Genomic DNA, 8288 nt, shown 5'->3' on the forward strand with positions numbered 1-8288 from the left:
GAAACCCACCAAAATGAAATGGCAGTAAGAAACACAAATGAAAAGAAAAAATGTAAAAATAGAAAAACCAGAAAACAAGACATAAAATGGCAGTATTAAGCCCTCATATATCCATATCACTCTAAATGTATATGAGCTGAATTCTCAACTTCAAATGTAACCCCTTAATTCCACCGCCCCTATTCTGACAGTTGTCTTTCATCAAGGAAATTAAAGTAAATTTCTAATTTATAGCTCTATTGAACAAAATATGTCGAGTCCTTACTATTTTCCCCACTATGCTTTCTGAAAGGCATAAGATTCAATTTTTAATAGAACTTTGAGTTAACTAGAATCTTCTCTATTAAATATAAACACTAAGGCATTTATTCCAGTTTCAAATTCAAGGGTATAGTCTCTAAAGTACTTTTTAAGCTATTAAAAAATTTTCCTTTTACAAATGAAAAGGAATTGTTCACACAATTAAGATATTCTATGCATATTATGCATTTGTATTCTGATACCAGCTTCTTGAGTTTTAAAGTTGTAATGATGCTCCAAGAGGAAAACATACTAAGTCTTTTCTGGAACAGAAAAGTATCAAGATGATTTTTTTTTTCGTAGTAAACAATTGAATGGTTCTGAATAGTAAATTACATGATGAAAATTATTATATGAATGCACTTTGGCCCATGGCTAAAAAATGATCTCTCAGTGGAAAAGAAATATAATAATACAGGACGTATTCCAAGATCTGATACGAAATAGCTATATGCCATTAGATTGATGATTTAAATTCTCTAAAATTCAGATTCCTCTTCCTGGGAATATAACCTTTTTAATTATCTGAAAATTGTGTAAACATGAACATAGTGAAATGTAATATGAATGCATAACCTACAACAGAATTTATAACCCTTTAATAAATATCACTATGCTTTTACAAGTTTAAAATGTTACGCTTCTAAGTGGTAAGAGAAATAGATTTACACTCATTGAGAGTTTAATAGGGGGAAATAAGATATGAATACATGAATAGGAACCATTGACAGGACAGATGGGACAGTATGCAGATAATTGTATTATTCTGTATAACAGAACATTACAATTTTAGAGGATTGGTAGAGGAAAAGATCAAAAATTTTGAATTGCATAGGGTCTTGTCTTGGGGATCCCATATACTAATCAATAGACTAATACCTGGATATGCACATAAGAAAGTCTTGTAAAAATCATGGAGAATACATGGAGGCCTAGGCTCCACACTCAGAAATTGCAAGTTAGTTCTGAAGTGAAACGTACACTGACCACATTACTCTTCAATCTGACTTTGTTGTTTACCCAAGAGAAGTGAAAACATAGGTGTACCCAAAGGCCTGGATTCCAATATTCCCAAAGTGAAAACAATCCAAATGCTCATCAAGAAGAGAATGGATAAACTAACTGTGTTACATCCTTAGAATGCAATACCACTTAGCAATTAATAGGAACAATACTATTGACATATTCATGTACATGAATGGATCTCACATATATCATGCTGAGTGGAAGAAGCCAAATTCAAAATGTTGCAGACAATGTGATTCCACTTACATCACGTTCTGATTAAAGCAAAAATATAAAAATGGCGAACATACCTGTGGTTGGCAAAACTGTATGGTCAAGGCAGGTAATTGACTACAAAGTGATATGATCAGACTTTTTAGAATGATGAAAATGTTCTGTAACTTGATTGCAGTTATACAATTGTCTGGGTTTGACAAAATTCATACAACTGGCGCCTAAACTTTTATTACATTATATTTAAATCTAATAAGTCTAACTTTAAAAATTAGCTATTACATAAATTAGTCTCTGCTTCAGAATAGAAATTTTCTTTGTGGGGAGACAGAGATGAGAAGACAGTGTAAGAGAAGCATCTGAGGTACTGGCAATATTCTACTTCTTAGTCTTAGTCTTATTTATAGCATTATGTTCAGACCGTGAAAATTCATCAAGCTGCATGCCTATGATATAAGTGCTTTTCTATATGTATAGTTTCCTCAATCAAAATTAAAAAGGAAACAAACCTTTATTTTGTAGTACGTTTTATAGTAAACTCAATAAGCCCCTGATGCTTAAGCACTCTTTGAATGTCTTTTTACTGATTCTTCGATTACTGAGAAAGCGAATAATTTTTTGCAATAATCATTTTATATTAGTACTAATCACGTTAACATTTTAAAAATCATAGCTTAGCATTTATCTGTCAGTTTCTCTCAAACTCAATTATCTTTATTTCAAATTGATTTTTCTTCATCTCTCTCCTTTCTCTCATCTCTTTCCTTTAACTGCACTTTCAACAGATACCACTCACTCTTGTATTTTACTAACTTTTTGTTTATAATTCTTCGTTTCATTTCTAGTTAATTTCTGTATTCTCTTAATCACTTTTTCAAATCCTTATGTCTAGCCATCTCATTTTTAATATATCAATATGCTTTATGATTTTGATAAAATTTTAACTGTTCTTTTAAATTTTCACTACTATTATTTAAAAATATTAAATTACCATATTTGTTTGCTTGCTATAAGTCTTTACTTTATCTGATTTTAGTAACTTTTGAAATGTTTTTGTTTATTTTTATTCATTTGCAATATACATACTATTAGAATACATTAACCCTTTTATTTTGTTTTCATATAGTGCTAAAACTTTCTTTTATGTTTTTTTTTTAGGAAAGATTGGCCCTGACATAACGTGTGTTGCCCATCTTCCTCTTTTTTTTTTAGTTCCCCAAAGCCCCAGTACATAGTTGTATATCCTAGTTGTAGGTCCTTCTAGTTCTTCTGTGTGGGATGCTGCCTCAGCATGGCTTGGTGAGCAGTGCGAGGTCTGCGCCCAGGATCTGAACCAGTGAACTGTGAGCCAACAAAGTGGGGCATGCAAACTTAACCACTTGGCCATGGGGCAGGGTCTACATTAACACTTATATCCAGCCCCTGCATTTTTAAATGCAATGGGCATTTTGAATTTCATAAAGAGGTAAATATGTAGGTTAGAGATACGTCAAGGTAGTGTTTCCAAGTTCATGCTCAAAGAATCACTCACATGGTTTCAAACCCTTAAAAATATTGTCTTTTTATATAACTTCTTAGACTCTCAGAGCTAAGCCTAACTCGTAAGCTCTTCTTTCTGCCTGAGTTCCTTGTGTCTCATAACTAGATAGACTTTAACTTCCAAAGTGGTATTCTGCACTTTGGATGTTAAATGTTGCCATAACAGTAGTTGCCAAGACCTACATCTTCCAGAACACCTCTTCCTTTTTTCAAAATTTATTTCCCAGTGTTTCTTCCCTATTCATTGACATTCATCTCTTAGCATTTTCTTCCTCAAGGTGAAGACCTTTTGGAAGGGAGTATGTACTGCATCTTTCTGAGATATTCAGTGACCCAGTGCATCAACAATTTTGGTCTCCTACAGTTCCTTTGTGAATCTCTAATTGAGTCTGGGTGTGTGTATGTTGGGGGGGGGGTGGCAGGTAGTCATTCACCTGCCACTTGGATTATGTAAGGGCTTTTCCGCTTTCCCAGCTTGACTGAGCTAAGATTCCCACTCTGTAAATTGTCCTCTCTTTGTAGTGGGGAGTTTTTAAAATTCCTAGATCCCGAGTAACGTAGATCCTGTTAATACTTCCCTTTCCATGTTAATCCAGTGTTTGTTGAGAAAGTGTTGATTCTAACAAGATTCTGCTGCTTTTGGGTGGCTTGACAGCTCAAAACTCTTTACCAGGGAGTTGAAAGGTCTTCTGTGATATAATTTTGTCAAAATTGTCATCTATTTATTTTCATTTCTCTTTCTTCCTTGCTCATTTTTTTATTTGTTTGTTGTTGTTTTAAGTATTATATTAGGAAGTATTTGGGGGAAATTTTGGACTTATTAATGAGAAGTTTTTATAATTTTCTTCTGCCTCTCTTGTCTCAGTTTTACTTAATTTTTCTTTTCTATTCAAGACTTTGTTTTCTTTAGAGAGGTTTTCGGTTCACAGCAAAATTAAGAGGAAGGTATAGAGATTTCTCATATACCCCTTGTTCCTATTCCTGCATACCCTTCTGCATTATTAATTCCCCACCAGAGTTGTATTCTTTTTACAATTGACAAGCCTACATTGACACAGCATAATCACCCAAAGTCTATCAGCTACCTTAGGGTTCACTTTTGATGTTGTATATTATATGAGTTTGAAAAAAAATGTCTAATGGCATGAATCCATCATTATAGTATTACACAGAGTATTTTTTTTTGCCACCCAAATCCTCTGTGCTCTGCCTCATTATGCTCTCATCCCCAAAACCATGGCAACCAGTGATCGTTTTACTGTCTCCATAGTTTTGCCTTTTCCAGAATGTCATATAGTTGAAATCACATTGTAGTTAGCCATTTCAGATTGGCTTCTTTCACTTAGTAATATGCATTTATTTCCTTCTCTTTTCTTTTCATGACTTGATAGCTCATCTTTTTTTCTAGCACTGCATAATAAACCATCGTCTGGATGTACCACAGTTTATTTATCCATTCACCTACTGAAGGATATCTGGTTGATTCCAAATTTGAAAATTATGAATAAAGCTGCTATAAATATTCATGTGCATGTTCTTGTATGTATATATGTTTTCAGCTCCTCTGAGTAAATACCAACGAATGCAATTGCTGGACTATATAGCAAGGTTACGTTAGTTTTGTAATTCCTTCCTCCTCTTTTATCACTCTGCTTATTCATTTCACTTATATTTAAGCATACACAAGCATGTATATACATAATATATATACGTAAGCACATACAATCAAATATTTTGTTCCTATACTCTTATATTTCACTTGACTTTCTTCTTGCTTGAATGTTTTCTGAGGAACAGTTGGATGCAATTCTTGTTTTTGTTCGTCTTTGGTGAAGTGCTATTTTCCTCTAGCTTCTTTCAGGTCTTTTTCTTCATCTTTGATTTTCTAGAGTTTGAACACGATATTCCTAGGTATAGTTTTTATTTGGCATTTATCCTGCTTGGTGTTCTCTGAGCTTTCTGGACCTGGATCTGTGGTTTGGTGCCTGCCAGCAATTTGGGAAAATTTTAAGTTATTATTATTTCAAATATGTCTTCTTTCCTTTTCTCACAGTCCTTTGATATTCTGTTATGATATTTGTCAATCTTTGTTCTCTTTGCTTTTCAGGTTTTGAAGTTTTTATTGATATATCCTCAGGTTCAGAGATTCTTTCCTCTGCCATCTCTAGTCTACTAGTAAACCTACTAAAGGCATTCTTCCTTACATTTACAATGTTTTTGGCTTCTGGCATTTCCTTTTGGTTCTTTCTTAGGATTTCCATCTCTCTTCTTATATTGCCCATCTGTTCTTGCACATTAACTACTTTAATCATTAGAATCCTTGACATATTAATCATAGTTGTTTTACATTCCTGGTCTGATAATTACTTCTTACAACCCTGCCATGTCTGATTATGAAACTTATTCTGTGTCTTCAAACTATGTTTTTTGCTTTTTAGTATGAATTGTCATTTTTTTTTCTGGGCAGATGAACTGGATAAAAGAACTGCTGTAAATAGGCCTTTTGTAATGGTGTGGTGAGGTGTGGGAGCTGTGGAAGTATTCTAAAGTCTTATAATTAGGTCTCTGTATTTTACTAAAATTACTAAGCCTATGTCTCTGGACTATGAACTTCAGAAGTGCTTCTTAGGCATTTTCTTCCGTCTTAGGTGAAACTGGATGGCTAGAATGAGCTGGAGTTGGGTATGTCCATTCTCCCAGGTTAGTTAGGCTCTGATAATACCCACAGAAGGCTAGGCTTTGGTTTACCAGTCTCTCCCAAGGGAAGGCTTCCTTAAGAACAGAATGTTCTGCATATTTCAAAACGTTTTCTTTTGCCTCATGCTGAAAGCATAAGGAATATTTCTTTGATATTTACTGTGGGACCTGGTCAAACTCCTTAAGGTAAATCTCACAATATTTGGGGAGCACCCTATAACTGGGTTTCCCTAAAATTTTCAGCTCTCAGAATTGTCCACACCAAGCCTCAAGCAATTTGTTACAATTCAGGTTTCCTACGCAGGCACCGGTTCTCATGGTGGTTTCTGCTCCTGAGTCTCTTCTCTCCTTGAGTGAGTCCCTGTATTCACCTTTCCATCTCTGCAATGAGAGTTCACTGTTTAAGAATTAAACAAGATTTGTTGATTTTTCAGTCTGTGCAGCTTTTTACTTGTTGGTGACAGACTGGAAACTTCCAAGCTCCTTACATGTGGAGTTGGAAACTGGATGTCTCCAAGTTTCATTTTAGATGTTTAGATGTTTCTTTTGTTCTCTTCTTCATTAGAAGAAAGTTTACTCAAATGTCTGGTAATATATGTGTGCCCATCTTTACAAATGGGTCACTGAAAGGAATTCTAATGTCATGTTACATCACTTCAGATTTATTTCTGTTGTTGTGTCATCATAGAGATATATATTGTACCACCTCTAAAATACATCCAATCCATACTACAACATTCTACTTTATCACCTTTCTCAGCTGTGCTTCTATTAATGGTGTTTATAGTCCCTGACATTATTTCTCTGTTTCTCCCCAACCTAGAAGGCTCTCAAAACTATTTTTTTGAGTATTTTTTTCTTTTCTTCTCTTTTTCCTTTTTCAGGAAGATTAGCCCTGAGCTAACATTTACCACCAATCCTCCTCTTTTTGCTGAGGAAGACTGGCCTTGGCTAACATGCTTGCCCATCTTCCTCTACTTTATATGTGGGATGCCTACTACAGCATGGCCTGCCAAGTGGTGCCATGTCCGCACCCGGGATCCGAACCGGAGAACCCTGGGCCACCGAAGTGGAATGTGCACACTTAACAGCTGCGCCATCAGGCCAGCCCTCAAAACTACTTTTGAACAGATAAATATATGAATGATTATCAGATCATTTTACTACCCCAAAGTTCAATTTGTCTATCAATAAAAAGAGAAGTTGTTCACTAGACCTATTGTTTCCAACCCCACTGCCCATCAGGAACATCTGGAGAATTGAACAAAAGTAAGCATTTTGATGGGTCTCTTTTGTCTTTCAATGTTAAGTTTTTCTTTTTAAGATTGGCACCTGAGCTAACATCAGTTGCAACTCTTTTTTTTTTTTTTTTGTATTCTTCTTCCCAAAGCCCTCCAGTACATAGTTGTATATTCTTGTTGCTTCTAGTTGCAGTTACTTCTAGTTGTGCTATGTGGGATGCCACATCAGCATGGCCTGATGAGTGGGGCTGCCACCGCGGAGCATGAAAGCTTAACCACTCTGCCACGGGGCCGGTCCTTCAATGTTAAATTTTTGTATTCGGGTCCTAGGGGTGTGTGTGTGTGTTTGAGTGTGTATAGATAAAGATACAGATATTACCATGTCTCTTGAATATGCTATAGATTAGCATTCAGGAGTCATAATCTCACATGACTTCTGAAGTCTTACAGAGCTTTAAATGTTTCATGTCTCCTACGCCACATGCTTATGGCATTTTGTACTTTTCTCATCATTTGAATAGTAACTATTTCAATAAGTTCAAAATGTATATCTTTTCCTTTTCAAACATAGCATTAAATAATTTTGAAGACAGTATAAGTATAATGAATTTGGATGACTGTAAATCCATGTGCTGTATCCAGCAAGGAATACAATGTAAATTTACATTTTATAGTTCACCATGTAAACTGACGTGTTGTCATATAAATAAGTTATATTGTCAGTACTAGCCTTAGAAAAGTTAAGTGCTAACCCATTATCAGAGATATAATATAAGATTATGCTTCATGTCTTAAGAGTTCTTATCTATTTGGTTAAATTTGTTCCTAGGTATTTTATTCTTTTCTGTTGCCATTGTAAATGGGATTGTATTCTTTCATTTTTTTATTTTATTGAGGTCATTATAGATTATAACATTGTGAAATTTTAATTGTACATTATTATTTGTCAGTCACCATATATATATGTGCCCCTTTTACCTCTTATGCTCAACTCCCTCCCCCTCTGGTAACCACTGATCTTTTCTCTTTGCCCATCTATTTGTTTATTTTCCACATACGACTACAATCAGGCAGTGATTGTATTTCTCTGTGTGGCTTATTTCACTTAACATAATACCCCAAGGTCCATCCACATTGTTGCAAGTGGGAATGCTTTGTCTTTTTCATGGCTGAGTAGTATCCCATTGTATATCTATATATACATTGTATCTTCTTTATCCATTCATCATTTGATGCACACTCAGTTTGCTTCAACATCTTGGCTATTGTGAA

The sequence above is a fragment of the Equus przewalskii genome, chromosome 11 (assembly GCF_037783145.1).
Source record: "Equus przewalskii isolate Varuska chromosome 11, EquPr2, whole genome shotgun sequence".
NCBI lineage: Eukaryota > Metazoa > Chordata > Mammalia > Perissodactyla > Equidae > Equus > Equus przewalskii.